Source organism: Sus scrofa, chromosome 5 (genome assembly GCF_054392235.1).
Source record: "Sus scrofa isolate SSC_HxYL_T2T_F1_AM1 chromosome 5, Sscrofa_HxYL_maternal_Yorkshire_Landrace_v2.0, whole genome shotgun sequence".
NCBI lineage: Eukaryota > Metazoa > Chordata > Mammalia > Artiodactyla > Suidae > Sus > Sus scrofa.
In genome coordinates, this window is record NC_139387.1 from 38,174,991 (window position 1) to 38,190,803 (window position 15,813).

A 15,813-nucleotide genomic window follows, 5' to 3' on the forward strand; every position below is an offset into this window, starting at 1 on the left:
ACAGCACAGATCTCTGACCTCTGAAGTTGTAGAACAGTGTACAATTACTTAAGTCTATGCACTAATACTTCATTAATGTGTTTTTGTCATTCATGTCTTAGTCATAGACTTTCTGGAACAGACTGTTTCTTAAACAAACCAAATTTAGGACATCTATTTAAAACATGTTTGAAAGGCAAAGAATTTTTTTTGGTCAATAGTGATTTACAAATGGAATTGTTCCATTTCCATTATGACATTTTGACAGGTTATTAAAATTTATGTGTTCACTTGGTTAAGCTTTGACCAAGGGAATGGAAGATGGAGAAAACGATAACAGGGGTGAAAAGAAGGAACAGTGACATGTGTGTGCTTCCACGCACGTGAAAAGGAGGTAAGCTAGTGTAAGGGAGGAAAAAAAGTTTTCCCTGACCCTTTTAGGGTACCCGGCTGGGTCTGAAAATGAAACCTACAAAGACAGATAAACAGGAGAAAATTGTCCAAAAGTACTGAATATAAATTTTACGTGATACGGAAGCCTGCATAAGGAAACGAAGACCTGGAGGAAAAGTTAAACCTGAGTATTTTTCTGCTGGGCTTGATGAAGAACACACAGTCATGTAGAAATATTTCAGGCCATAGAATACGAGGTGAGTGTCATAAACTGGGAGAACTTAGTGAGAAGTGTTTGTTCAGAGTCTTCTGTCCCTTTGTTTTCTGAGATGAGCTTTAAAACAATTGTGAACCTGTCAGGACACCAGGAGCTGGCTAGATAGAATGTAAGGACTCCTCGGTTTGGCTAGTTAGGGGTTTTAGGACATGCTACCCTAAAACACAGCACCTTGGGAGACTGAATACTTTAAGCGGAAGGAGTTCGAGCAAACAGCCCAAGCAGGACCCCTCCGGCTACCCCACACTGTCTTCCTCTAAACTGCAGTTTTAAAGCTCTTTCTAAATTTTTTTTTTCTTAAAAAAATTTCTTTTTTTCTTTTTAGAGCCACACCCATAGCATACAAAAGTTCCCAGGCTAGGGGGCGAATCAGAGTCACAGCTGCTGGCCTATGTCACGGCCACAGCAACACGGGATCTGAGCTTTGTCTGTGACCTACACACACCACAGCTCATGGCAACGCTGGATCCTTAACCCACGGAGGGAGGCCAGGGATAGAACCCGCATCCTCATGGATACTAGTCAGGTTCTAAAACCACTGAGCCACAATGGGAAGCTCTTTTAACAGTTAGGAAGCAGACAGAGTATTCAACCCAGTTTCACCGGCATTCGTGAGGCACCTGTTACATGCCTCCCATCCATAACAGGGATCTAATAAAAGACAAATTTATGACAAGGAGCCCTCCCACTCTGAGGTGATTCCTCTAGCTGCTGCTTTTAGGGACTGGGCAGAAGAGATTAAAATCCACTGCAACTCCACTTTGGCTGCTACTCCCCTTCAGTCTCATATTTAACAACATTTCCCAGGGCTGAGACAGTTCTTGATATGTGGGTTTGCACTTTATTGGTTCTCCCAACTCAAAAATGGCCAGGCATTTTACAAGGCAGTGCCTCGCTCAGGTGGTTCCTAACTCAGCAAAGGGAACTGCTCTCTAGGAATAGTCTGCTTGTCACATGGGTGGCGACTGGGGCCCACACCTGGCACAGTCATCGGGTTCCAGGGAAGGAGGAGGTGGAAAACTTTGAGCCGGTCCAGTCCTTTATTTTTATTTTTAGTTTATTTTATTTTGCCTTTTTGTCCTTTTTAGGACCACACTCGTGGCATATGGAGATTCCCAGGCTAGGGGTCTAATCGAAGCTATAGCTGCCAAGCCTACACCACAGCCACAGCAATGCCAGATCCAAGCCGTGTCTGTGACCTACACCACAGCTCACGGCAATGCCAGATCCTTAACCCACTGAGCGAGGCCAGGGATTGAACCCGCAACCTCATAGTTCCTAGTCGGATTCGTTTCTGCTGTGCCACGACGTGAACTCCCTGGCACAGTCCTTTAAATGTGGCTGTGTTACATTTCATTACATATGAAGTATATGCAAGGAAAACAGAGCCCCAAATTACAACAGGCTGCACTGATTTAGTGCCTTAGAGCAGGGCTTCTCAACTTTAACGTGCATATGACTAACCTGGGGATGCTGCTAAAATGCAGATTCTGTCTCAGGAGGTCTGGGGTGGGGAGATTTGCCTTTTTCACAAACTTCTGAATGATGCTGGTGCTGCAGGTCTGAGGAGCCCCTTTGAGTAGCAAGTCTTTAGAGTTTGCCAAGTAGTTTCCTTGTCATCCCATTCAATCCTCATGACAAGCCTGTGAGGTGCATCAAACATCACACATCCCCATTTTACAGAAGTAGAGGCAGGTTCAGTGAGGGAAACAGTCTTGCCCAGGGTTGTGCAACCAGTAAGACCTTCATTCAATTATCGAAATCTAAGTCCAGTGCTTTTCTTCCACATGACTGGGGCTCCTCTGTCTACCTCAGCTCTTGGCCTGTGACGCTGCTTAGGGAAATGACATGTCAAGTCTTTCCATGTTAGAGAGCTGGTCAGCAGTACATAGCTATGCATAGTATAAATAGTACACGGCTACATATGGTCCCAGTGCTTGTACCCTGTTAGATCGGCTCCTTTGTGTTGCCCGTTGGCATTCAACCTACTTGCTAGCCCTGTCCACTTTATACTGCGTCCGCAGGTAGGTACAAAATTCCTGATTTCTCATTTTTGGAGTGTAAATAAATAAATTTTTGGAGGCTTTACAGTGACGTTTGGAGGCTCAAGTATAGATGGATACTTAAAGGATCAATCTATGAGAAGTAATACAGGCAGTACACATAGAATTGGAAGAAGAGATTAAACATCTTCCCACTGATGATGATAATTGACAAAATGAGAATAACATAAGGTAGATATTGACAAAATGGATAAACACATGGGCTTTGAAGTTTTGAATCTCGTGTTATGTCTCTTACCAACTTTGGGCCGGTTACTTAGCCTCTCTGTGCTTTGATTTCCTTGCATGTTAAAAGAAGTGGGTTTCTGTGACAACTAAAAGATTTAATTAATTCACAGCAGTGCCCAGCACATAGTAATCACCCAATAAATAACAGTCGCTGTCATTATTGCCAAGATATCAACCCCCTTATTTTTAATAGGGAGCCACAGAGGCCCCAAACACTTAAGTGACTTTGGCATTTATTAACAAATGACCAGCTTTGGGAGCTTGTGCTTTGTAGCAGACCTTTACTAGTTGACAACTAGACTAATGTTACAAGATGGGAAGTAGTGGAGCTGATAACTGAATACACACCCTCTGATTTCTAGTCCATTATGATAGTGCGAGTGTATGTTCACCACGGCCGCTGTCACTCTGGATCTGCAATGGTTCTTTGATATTTCAAACAATTCCCACAGCAGCAGTCACTGCGGTAGCCACCAAGCTATATTTTCTATCCCCATTTGTTTTCTTGGCATGAAGGTGCCTTGGAGCATGGACCAAAAGGCAGGGAATCTGGAGCTGAGACACAGGCGCCACAGAGCTGGCCAACAGGGTGCCTGGCATGCAGGTCTGGAGTGAGGCCAGTGCCTGGTATTGTTCTCTGCAGACGTAAATGTCCAACCTCCCCCAGATTGTTGGGTTTAGAATTGCATTGTTTACCTGGCTGAAGGTAGTGCCATTGGTATCTACCTTTCCAAAGACTGGGGGATTCTGGTTACCAGGGGCTGGGGGCAGGGCCCCGGCTTGCAGCTGACCCCTCTGCTGCTTCATGCAGTTCTCTGTTTCCACTGGATTTAAAAGCCGTTGTCACCAGGGAATCTCTAGCTCTGCGCTTTGGTAGTTTTTGTTGGGAATAGCCTCTCCCCAGGGTTCAAGTTTCAGGTAAGGTCTCTGGTGTGTAACATAGATAAGCACAGAGAGAAAGAAAAATCTTTTATTACTTATGTGAAACCAGGTATGTGCAAATAAACAATGAAGAAGAACAAGTGAATTCAAGAGAGGAACTGTGTAAACTCCCAAGAGGCTAATTTACCCATCTCTCCAAACTCAGAGTCGGTTAACATTTCACTACTTTGCTTTCTCCTTCATTAAGAATGCAAATTTATGGTCGACGGTGGCAATTAGAAGGGTACATTTCCTTAAAAAACCAAGCCTCTTATTGCAAATATTTATCTCTTATTACAAACTATTTCCATGTTATCGACTAAATCCTCCTTCAACAAAGCCATCAGTAACATCTCCTGTATGGGAAGCCTGTCTGTGCAGAAAACCCAGAAATGATGAAAACAGACTTTCATAGTCACTCTAGGCCGGGAGAATTCACCGTCCCAGTTACAGAGTTTTTGGATTGCACAGCAGAGGGGGCTCCAAGGTGGGAGGGTGCAAGGTGGGAGGTGCTGTGGTCCTTGGCCTTTACACAGGGAATGAGAAGTTAGTAATGTTGATGTCCCAATGCACTAATTTATGGAATTGGACAAAGTTCAATTTTTTCAATATTGTTTTATTATAGTCACACATGAATGTGATTTCAGAAGTTGAATGGGAACTAGTGAGCCTATTGTTAAGCTATGGTTCTCACATGCACACCCATTTCACCCTCCAGAGGCAACTCTTTGTTCTTAAACTGGGTCCGTTTTTCTAAATGATACACATATGCTGCTATCATTTATCAACTGTAGACATGAAAGTGTGTGAAGATTCTAGCTCTTCTCCCTCATCCTGCAATATATTTATTTCAAAGTTTAATAACAATTCAGATTCTGTGTTTTCATTTTTCTGGATGGAAATATTCATTGCCAAGCCTAGAAGTATGACTATATTTTCTGCAAATGTTTGTTGTTACTGTTGCTGTTTTCTGGGCTCAGTGTCTTGCAGCTGTTGGGATATCTTTCATCGAACGCACTCTCTTCTTTAGACCAATGGCCAGAATTGCTGGGCCCTGTGGTCGACAGAGCTCTCCTTTAGCAGCACCTCTTCTGGCAGCACATTCAACTAGATTGATTCCCTGTTGGCTTCTGCCCAACCTCACACAGCAGCAAAATGTGAGGCCCAGCAATGGCCTAAGATTCATAAGTTGGCAAGAAGAGAGAACAACGTTGTAAATAAAGGCAAGAGGCAATCCTGAGCATGGAATTGTCTAGAAAGGGTTTTCTGAGATCTTCAGATGCTGCATGCTATAAAATCTTAACTAAATGTGGGCACTGTCAGGGAATAGTTTTAGAATCAAGTGGGGATTTTCTGTTCTCTTGATAAATACGCTGAAGCCTGAAAGTCGATTCCATTCAGAAATACATTATTTGGGTCACAAAACTTGGACTCACCCACCCCAGGTTTAACCAACAGATCCCTTTTGGCTGGATCTTTTTAATCCTCCTTTTCTCATCACTAGGTGAGGAAAGTCACGCATCTACCTGCAGTTATGTTGCATCCTCTATCACAGATCCCAAGAAGTACCTAGCACAAAGGGAATCAATAACCAAAGGGCATTAAAATGTGTCTGTGCTTATGTGCACACACACACACACACACACACACACACACACACACATTGATCTGCTCTGGATTTTTCACCCTCTGTGATTCGCACAAGACCTTAAATACAGACATCAGAACACCTCTTAAACTTTGAGATGGAGACATCACGTGATTTATTTGTCAGACTTTATGTTTATCCCTATCTATGAGGCTATGCGGACCACTCTAGAATGTCTCTTCTGTTTCTTTGTGGCTAGAGAAATAGAAAAAGTAATACTGGATGGAGGAATTGGCAGGGAAGGGATGATGGAAAGCTTGAAGACCATCCCTGTTGCATTTTTGCTTTCAAATCCAGGATATAAAAAATCATTTACAATAAACAATGCAAATTACCCAGATTATAAGCCAAGGACATGAAAAGAAAAATGCGTGTAAGTAATTTTAATAAAAACTGAAAATGTCCCATGTCCCTCTTAGGGATGGGAATAACTCTCAAAAGGTTTATAAAGTTGTCAGTCTTCTCATGGCCAACAGAGACTCCTACACTTTCTTCTAGACTTGCTATTGATACAATACAGCAATACAGCACCAACCAAGTTTTCTTTCTGAAAATTTCACTTTCTTTTTCTTTTCTTTTCTCCCCACCCCCCCCCCTTTTTTTTTCTTTTTATGGCCGCACCTGCAGTATATGGAAGTTCCCAGGTTAGGAGTCAAGTTGGGAGATGTAGCTGCCAGCCTACACCACAGTCACAGCAACGTGGGATCTGAACCGCATCTGCAACCTACACCACAGCTCACGGCAACACCGGATCCATAATCCACTGAGCAAGGCCAGGAATCAAACCCGCAACCTCATGGACACTAGTCAGGTTCATAACCCACTGAGCCACAATGGGAACTCCTATTTTTTATTTTTATTTTTTAGATTTAATGGCCACACGTGCAGCATATGGAAGTTTCTAGGCCAGGGATTGAATCTGAGTCACAGCTGAGACCTACCCCACAGCTGGGACAACACCAGACTGTGCCAGGCTGGGGATCAAACACTGCCACAGAGGCAAGCTGGATCATTAACCCACTGCAGCACAGTAGAAACTCCTGAAAATTTCACTTTAAAGGCATAAATTCCAAGCAGGAAAAATAAAGACTATAAATTCATTCAAAGCTTGACTAAAAGGAAAAGAGGGAGTTCCCATCATGCCTCAGTGGTAACGAATCCGACTAGTATCCATGAAGATGTGGGTTCAATCCCTGACCTCCCTCAGTGGGTTAAGGATCTGGCATTGCCAAGAGCTGTGGAGTAGGTCGCAGATGCAGCTCAGATCCTGCATCGATGTGGCTGTAATGTAGGCCATCAGCTATAGCTCTGATTTAACCCCTAGCCTGGGAACTTCCACATGCCATGGGTGTGGCCCTATAAAGACAAAAATAAAATAAAATAAAAGGAAAGGAAAGAAAATGTTTGATTAATCATCAGAATTAATATATGTCAAGACAGAATCCATGGTCCATAAACCAAATAGGGGTGGTCTACAGATGATCCAAAGATGCAAAATTGTCAGTGAGTCTTTAGCCTTCTTCTTAGAAGCCACCAAGAAGCTGGCATTATAGGCATTTGAGGTCACATAGCAGGTATATCCTCAAACCTGAGGTGGATCTCAGACGATATCATCCTGAAGCACTGGCCTTGCCCTTGACTCCTGTTCCTCTGACTCCACATTTGCTAAGAACATATTTGATTATAATCTGGCTTTTCATGTAGAGTTTTCTCTAGGGAGCAAATATTTGATCAACTGGCAGGAACATCCCAGTTGGCCTGGCAGGTTTGGTTCTCATTGAAAAAAAACTAGACATCAATTTGTGCACCATTTGCTTTAAAGGTAGGTTTTGCATGAGCCTGACTTCTTCAGAGCTAGCACGTGACGGTTTACAAATCAGATTAATTAACCTGCAAGTTTGAGGTGATCCAACAAACTCACTCCTTTCTTCCCCTACAGTCCTGTTTCTGCCATTTGCAGAGTCCAGGGCAAAAGTACAAGTAGAGGACTCAAGCCCATGTCTTACCCCATTTTTTCTCCACTGATGGCTTGAACCATCTTTATGGGAGCGGGGAGGAAGAAGGGGCTATGTGAGCATCCATGAGGACCAATCATCAGGTCCAAGATCTGTCCCAGTCCCTACCTACCAGTAGCTACTAATTGGCCATTTCTGGAGCCCAGGGGTGTGTATATGGCAATGGCTATATTTGGGAGGACAGACCCAAGAAAGAGACTGGCATTTGCTACAGGTCATTTGGCGAGGATGGTCTGGAACTGAGGGTTGACCTCAGGGAAGACACATCTCCTTGGCTTCACGGAGTCCTCACTATGTGGAGAGAGGTTTGCTCAGAGGAAGACCAGTGTGGGGTCCAGGTCGGGGGACCCAGCTGCCCAGTTCTAAGGGTGAGACTGCCCCAGGACCAACCTTTCCCCACTTTTACAATTTCAGCGGTGATCATATACCTCTTGGGATGACCTCTATATATCAGATCCCCAAAACTGCAATACTTGCTAATAGAATGTAATTTGTCAACTAGTGATCTAAGCGGGATCTGACTCAAGCCGGTGGACCATAAGCAAAACTTCTCTCCAGAGAACTGGAGGAACCTTTGGGTTTCTCTATTAACACTTAGAGAGGCTCCTCTGGCAATGAGACTGAATGCTGACCTATTTGGAAATGCAGTCCAGGGTCATATCCTCATTTCTCTTAATTACAGGGTCAAGGACAGGAGACTTTACTTAACGGCTAATGGAAATCCTTAATCTGAATGAACTCAAACAGCTTGGCCCAGGGAAATTAGCACATAGTGTCAGCAAATGACATACAAATACTTTTAAAATAATCTAATCTTCCAGAGCTCTGGGCTTGGCTGATGGAAACGAGAATTTGAAAGGAACAACGTGGAACTTACTGGCTTATAAATGTGCTTTGGTGCAGAATGATTGCAAAAGCGATCACATTTTGTTCCAAGAGATTTCACTGCTTTTTCACAAACACGCCATCCAATCTTGCTTATAGAACAAAACCACAGAGCTGCATTAAGAGTGGAGCAGAAAAGGATTTTAAGCTACTCAGCCAGCTGGTTTATCATCTAGATTTTATGGGGTGAGGAGGAAGCAAAAGACACAAACATAATGTGACACACGGAGCAATTTCTCGCGATTACCTGATAGAAGATGCCTTAAAGGTAAATGGATGGGAAATTAATACTTACAAAGTTCAGGGTGGGATGAACAGTTGTCCCCTTCTGATAATACCAATATAGTTAAAGAGCTGTGGCCAGGAGAAGGACTGGCCTCATTGGCTGTTCATATAATTTTATTTTATGTCAATCATTCATCATTTAAGTACTGGCCAAATACAAGGTATTTTTTCAACATGAGGGTATTTCTACAGAGTCTTTTCCTTATCTTTTTTTTTTTTCCACTTTCTGTCTTTACTCCATCACCAGAGAGGTGTAGAACATAATAATTAGCCATGCAGGCCATGTAACCTTGAGGAAGTTATTTCACATCTCCGAGTCTTGGTTTCCTCATCTGTAAAATGAGGAGAGCGATAGTGCTTACCTTACACTGGTTTTCAGCACATACTAAGCTCCCCATAAATGTTAAATGCGAATGATGTTATGAAAAAGATAATGATAATTTGCTTCATAGGCTGATGAAGCTAACTTAGAGGCTACTTTTAGGAAAAGCAGTATTAGCCAGAAATGAATCAAGGAGAATGTTTGCAACTCCATTGTTTTGTATTTCTTGAGCATGAAGAAACCACCACTATTAACTGAGCATGTACCTTTCTAGGACATAAACACAACTTTTTGAATATGGGATCTTGGTTGGGGAAGGAAAAAAAAAGTTTTTGTCTACCCTCTTAGGCTCAGTGGCTGAGACTCTGAAAAAGAAGCTGATAAAAGATTAGCAGGAGAAAAAGGTTTAGTTCATATGAATAGGGGAGGACTCATAAAAATGAAGTGAAAACTCCAAAGAGGCAGTCAGACCTGGTGGCTTATTTACCATTTTACAAAGAATGACAAACGTGAAGACATAACAAGACAAAAGAAAAGGGATTTGAGCTTCCAGGAATAGTGAATTGTGGGAAGGTATATATGTGAGAAAATGAAGAAGAGGGTTGTTTTCACTTTAGTAAGTTTTCCGAGGCAGATTCCACTCAGTGCCATCTCTGGGCTAAAAGTCTAGAGTTGTCTCCAGGGACTGAGTCATTCTGCCCCTCTTGGTACAAGAGTGTCAAGCAGGGGGACACTTCCATAAGAGGAAATTTATGCCCTGCTTTTAGTCAAATAGGATGAAGCTAGAGAGCTTTGTTCTGTGTCTGTTTCTTGATTGCTTATAGCTCAAAATAATCTTTATGCCAAAGTGACATATTTGGGGGTAGCATAGTTTTATACCCTTCATATTATTTAATGACCTTCAATAATATCTGATAAATTTGGTACAGTTGTAATCACCATATCAGTATTTGGGTAAACTGAGGTTTAGAGAGCTAAGATTCTTGCCATGTTTATACAACTGGTAAATGGTAGTACTGGGAGTCAAACTTGGGTCTTATGAGTCCAGAACCAACATCCTCAGCCATCGCCCTCCTTGAAACCTCCTGTGGACACAACAGTGACAGAGATCCTGAAACAGCCAGGATTTCAGTTCTAACTATTAGATGAAGGAGAAACTATTTGCTCAGGAGTTGGGCCCTGGACTCCATTTTGTCATAACAAAGGAATTCACCCTAAAGGGCAAGATGAGACTCTCATTACAGCAAAAAGGGAGGAAAACTCTGAAATTCAGAACTGAGTCTCTGAACTTATCCTTAACTGTGATTCCATGGTGACCAGTCATTCCTTCCTCCTTGGTTTGTCCCCACTGCAGATCAGAAACTGTATCTTCTGCATTTGGCAGAGTTCTTATGCATTTAAGTGGCTCCCTGTTTGTGCAATGAGAAAATTTTGGTAGATTGGTCCTTTTCTCTGTGAATGAGACAAAACTACTACACAACTGGAAAAAAGCAATTAGGGCCATTGAAAAATCTTTAGGATGAGCTAATCTGGCTTTATTAGATAATCAGTGTCTACAAAATGAGCAAACAGAAAATAGTTACAGAATCCAGCCATGCACAGGATTTGTTTGTTTAACTCAACAAATAGAAATTCTCCAAGCCCAACTTCAACTCATTAAACTCCGTTCTCAAGCAATTGATTCTATTGTTTTGCTTACAAATTTATTACAAGACTTAAAAAAAGGAAAATAAACAAATAACAAACAAATAAATATCACATGTCTTAACTACTTGATCTGCCTTGCTACTAGAGGACCTCCAGAATTCATTGACAGGTCCTTTGGTTTCCATTGAATGGCTCTGAATGTGTTTCCTCTTGAGATGGATGGAATTCTGGAACCGTTTTGGGTTGGGAAATATTTGTCAACTGATGACTGGTCAAATAAGTTCTGTGCTCACCCACCCCCATACACATATATGCCAAAGTAGCTTGAGGCTACAGCAATTATGAAGGTAAATTCAGACTATGGAATACAGATATTCTCCACACTGGGGTACAGAAATGTAGGCAATGGATTATTTCCACACAAAACCTTCTCTCCTCTGGATAAAGTCTAGGTTGTTAGTCTAGGCTAGGTTTCTAGTCTAGGCTAGGTTTCTAGTCTAGGCTTCCTGCACTAGAGGAAGTCTGGTGCAGTGGTTAAGAGTGCAGTCCTGGAGACTGTCTGCCCAGCCACTAGTTGGCAGCAGCCATCTTGCTACTAGGAGAAGGTCTGCCTGAGCGTGGGTTCAATATAGCCAAAAGCAGAGCTAAGAGACAGTGAGAAACTGAGTCCTGAAAGATTGAAATATACCATCCCCCAAAATGCTACAATGGTATAAGGATTATTATTTGGGGGGGGGGATATTTTTTTTTTTTTTAGGCCCACATCTGCAGCATATGGAGGTTCCCAGGCTAGGGGTTGAATCAGAGCTGTAGCCGCCGGCCTACACCACAGCCACAGCAACATAGGATCCGAGCCACGTCTGCGACCTACACCTCAGCTCACAGCAACTCTGGCTCCTTAACCCACTGAGCGAGGCCAGGGATTGCCTGGGTCCTCATGGATACTAGTCAGATTCATTTCCACCAAGCCACACAGGGAACTCTGTCCTAAGGATTATTTTGAGTTGGATGCAAATGAGAATTACCAGATGCGAAAGAAGCTTTCTTAGGGCTTCCCTTATCTGACTAAAAGCAGAATCTTCTGAGAAATGAAGGCTGACAATAATCTCCTCTTCTGTGGAAGTTTTATGGCCATGAAGAAGGTGGGAAGTTGGTACAGAGATGAATTTGCACAAATAAACCTTCTTCCATTAATTTTCTGATATTTACCCTCCCGGAGTTTGCTGTGCTTGGGAGCCTAAAACCTTTTCTGTTGTCCTGTCATTTCTCTACAAATATACTGTTTTTTGTTAAGATACTATATAAGCCCCACATACTAATCACTCCCTTGATTACTCATCACTGAATTTCACTGAGTATATGCACACTGCACATATTAATAAACTCTGTTTTTCCCTTGTTAATTTTTTTTTTTCTGGTCAGTCAGTCTAGTTTGTAGGGCTCCTGCTGGAGAACCTAGGAGCGTGGAGGGAAAAGTTTTATTTTCCTGCCCTATGATGCTATGCAAGAGCCCTGATCAAGCCGAGCACAAAGCTAGAGCTTTCAGACATGTGAGCCCAAAACATTTTCATTTTGCCTAAGTTATTTTAGGAGCAGTTTTTCCATCGTTCACATCCAATTCTCCACCTATCGAAACTCCCCAGTATCCAAGCCCAGTTCAAATGCACCTTTCCATGAAGGCTTCCTTATTCCCTCCGGTAGAAAGAATGGCATCTGCCTGCCTCTCTCCCACTCTCTGCTCCCACGCTGTACTCAGTGAGCACCTCTCTTACTGTCCTTAGCAGTTATGCCCTGGGCCATTAAGTGCCTGAGAACTCTGAAGCTAGATTGCTTAGGCTGCAGTCCTGGCCCTAACACCTGCTAGCTGTGGCATATCTTTCCTAATAGAATATGAGGGGCTCAAGACAGAGATCTTGGCTTAAGCCATTTTCCCATTGTACTATCCCCTTGACTGGGCCTGTGTGTAGACCTATCCGTGAATCCTCTCTCTGCCCTCCACCCAAAGACTGATATTCCCATGGTCTTCTTATGATGCTCAGACTCCAGGTCTTTGCGAGGCCCTGAAAACATGTTGGAATCCTGGACTTCCTCAACCTTCTGCATCCTGCTGATGTCTGATCAGGGTTATGACACAAACATACAATCTCAGTGACTGACTCCTCTTTTCTGGATTCTGGAAATGGCTGGGGCTTAAAGACTTAAAGAACGTTGCTCCAGTTGTCTGTCTCGAAGGCACCTGATTCATTCTGCAGAAATACAAAGCAACTGCTACTCCCTGGCTACTGAAAAATGTCCATTCCAGATCTGTACTGTCTTGCCTTTGCTTTCCTGAGAAGCAGTCCAAAGAGTTAACTGTTGACAAAAACCTTTTATTCACATGAACAGACTCTGAAGAGGTTGTGGAAAAAATATTAAACCCAGATGTTCAACTAAGTGTTGTCCTTGAGCTAATGGGAATATAAAAACAATATAATTTAATAGAGTCCAACTGCATATAAACAGAGAACAGAAAGGACTGAAAGCTTTTAGACAATGACCTGGATTACGGTCCTAGTTCTGCCACTTAATAAATATGACTGGGGGCAAATCACACAATTTCTCAGTGTTCCCTTCTGCCAAATGGGATTAATAATAAAGTATTTTCTCTCAATTACACTGAGCTGTGATGATGACCAAATTGGCTGGTGTACAGTTGCTTTGCTACATATATAATGTATTGTTGTTATTATTACTAGTACCAAGTGATCCAGGGTATGAAATCTAATTCCTTATGGAGACTTTCACACAATGACATTTGATAATGTTTGCAATATAACATCCTTGCAAAATGCAAGTCTGACTCTTTATGAAATGGCCACATTTATTTTGTGGGTAAAGAGACTAATGTCTGAGTTTCTAAGTCTGTTCCTGAAGTTCTAAAGTCTGAACTTTTATGTTTAGAGCTGACAACTATGATTAGATTAGCTAACAATAATGTAATATAACTACATAATTATAATTCTTATGACAGATGAGTGAAATAGAGCAGAAAAGTAAGTGGGAGTATTGAGCTGGAGGAATCCAAGTTTGGGTGCTGGGAGAAAGGTTCTTTAGACTCCTTGTTCATGATGGGCTTGAGCTAATCCCATCCCATTCGGCACCGGTTCTCCCTGCTTTAACATCATACAGGTTATACTCAGACTTCTTCTCGCCATGGTGTGAACTTAGCATCTTAAGAGCTATGGAATTTGTCTCCCTAAACTGCTCCTTAGCAAGGTTAATTTGGCTGATGCCTGCCTGTACCCAGTCATCATGTTGACATTTGTACTGATGTTACAACAGCAATCTGGGTAAGGAGTTCCCTGGTGGCTCAGTGGGTTGAGGATCTGGTGTTGTCACTGCTGTGGCTTCGGTTCAGTCTCTGACCAGGGAACTTGCGCATGTTGCAGGTGTGGCCAAAAAGAGAAAAAAAAGCAATCTGGGTAAAACTGACAGTGTCTTAGCACTGATCAAGGCAGTGACACCAAACCTTACTAATAGTCATTGATTGTATTCCTCACCACCAGCAACTCCCAACATCACTCCCTGAACACCTCCACATAGGCAAGACTTCTCATGGGATGGCCATGTCGTGTCTTTAGGAGGCTGGACCACTGAAGCATTGAGCACAGGCAAAGATGTCCCAGGCATGGCCTGACACAGAAGTCAACAGAATCTGGACATTGGCTTGAGCAATGAGGACCTCAGGAGGACTTGGGATAAGCTAGAGTTTAGAGGACCTTCTCCCAGTTCTGGGTCCTAAGAATTCTCCTGTTTTCTGGTCTCATCTCGGAAGGAGTTTCAGGCTTCAATAATATCTAAAATAAAGCTTTGCACCAGACGGGTAGGATGAGCACTTAGAGGAAAAAAATGAAACAGAGTTAAAGGGAATGAGAAAATGCAAAGGGAATAATCTTGGCACAATTCGCATGTGTGGATGGAAGATGAATATCTGCTACCACAATAGCTGCATTTGTATTCTCCCTGCTTAGGAGACTGCTTATTTTATGAAAGATGTGTCATTGAAGGGTATATCTGTGTGGCATTTGTTGTGTCCTAAAGCCAAACGGAAGTTTATTACACTCTGCTGAGCCATTAATGTCTTGCAGAGTGGAAGTGTTTTTAAGGCAATGATGACACTACAGAAAGGGCAGGATCCGAATTTGGGAAAGCTTTGACATGTTCTTTGGAAAACGGACAAACATAAGCAGAAAGGGATCTAATAGGGAAAAAAAACAATTCAAAGTGAAAGAGTAAATGGTGTAGAGAAGATTGACTTTGTGCCCACGTCTTCCACTTAGCCACTGGATCAAAGGACAAATGCAGATCAACAGTTCCAGTCGACTCCCTGAATTCTCATTGTCTCTAAATAACACCCTCCTGTCATTTTATTTCATTTTTTTCTAATAGCAGTATAGTTGATGAGCAATACATGTTATGCGTGTACAATATAGTGATTCACTATCTTTAAAGGTTATACTCCATTTATATATATAGTTACTATAAAATATTGGCTATAGTCCCCATCTCATACAGTATATCCTTATTCTAGATTATTTTATACATACTACCGCTTCTAAATTTTTTTTTTCTTTTTTTTAGGGCCAGCCCTGAGGCATACGGAGGTCCCCAGGCTGGGGGTCAAACAAGAGCTGTAGTTGCTGGCCTATGCCACAGCCACAGCAACGTGGGATCCGAGCTGCATCTGTGACCTGCACCACAGCTCACAGCAACACCGGATCCTTAACCCACTGAGCCAGGCCAGGGATTGAACCTGCGTCCTCATGGATGCTAGTCAGATTTGTTTCTACTGAGCCACCATGGGAACACACCTTCTCTCATTTTAAATCTACCCAGATCATAACTTTTCTTTAGCTATAGAAATGTACACCATCCTAGTTAACCCCAACTCATTTATTGTCTTCATTTGGAAAATATTTACTGAGTAATTCCTAGATGCCAGTCATCACATATACAAGAAAACACCACATGATCTTTATTGCAATAGCAAAGGCAATCTTAGTGTAGCATCAGACCCTGTTTCTTTTTCTTTGTAGTCACATAGGTAGATGGAATTAGGCTAAGGGAATGTTAAATGAGCTGGCGGAGTAGCAGAGCAGGATTTAGACTTA

The 15,813-nt window shown here is 42.4% G+C and overlaps 1 long non-coding RNA gene across 45 annotated transcripts in view; it reads right to left on the reverse strand.

Annotated features, from left to right (window-relative positions):
* The window catches only part of LOC102168027 (uncharacterized), a 204,251-nt gene that overhangs the window by 11,968 nt on the left and 176,470 nt on the right, over window positions 1-15,813 (reverse strand). For 27 of the 45 annotated variants that reach the window (XR_014803622.1, XR_014803626.1, XR_014803607.1 and 24 more), the window contains 2 exons: window positions 3,637-3,867; window positions 2,114-2,292 (listed from right to left, as the gene is read on the reverse strand). The exons of 4 other annotated variants lie outside the window; for them this stretch is intronic. This is a non-coding gene — a long non-coding RNA (uncharacterized LOC102168027). Of the gene's footprint in view, window positions 1-1,675; window positions 2,293-3,636; window positions 3,868-5,297; window positions 5,431-8,401; window positions 8,524-10,529; window positions 14,538-15,813 lie in introns of those variants that run through there. 14 more of the 45 variants (XR_014803619.1, XR_014803591.1, XR_014803621.1 and 11 more) reach the window with 10 other exon arrangements.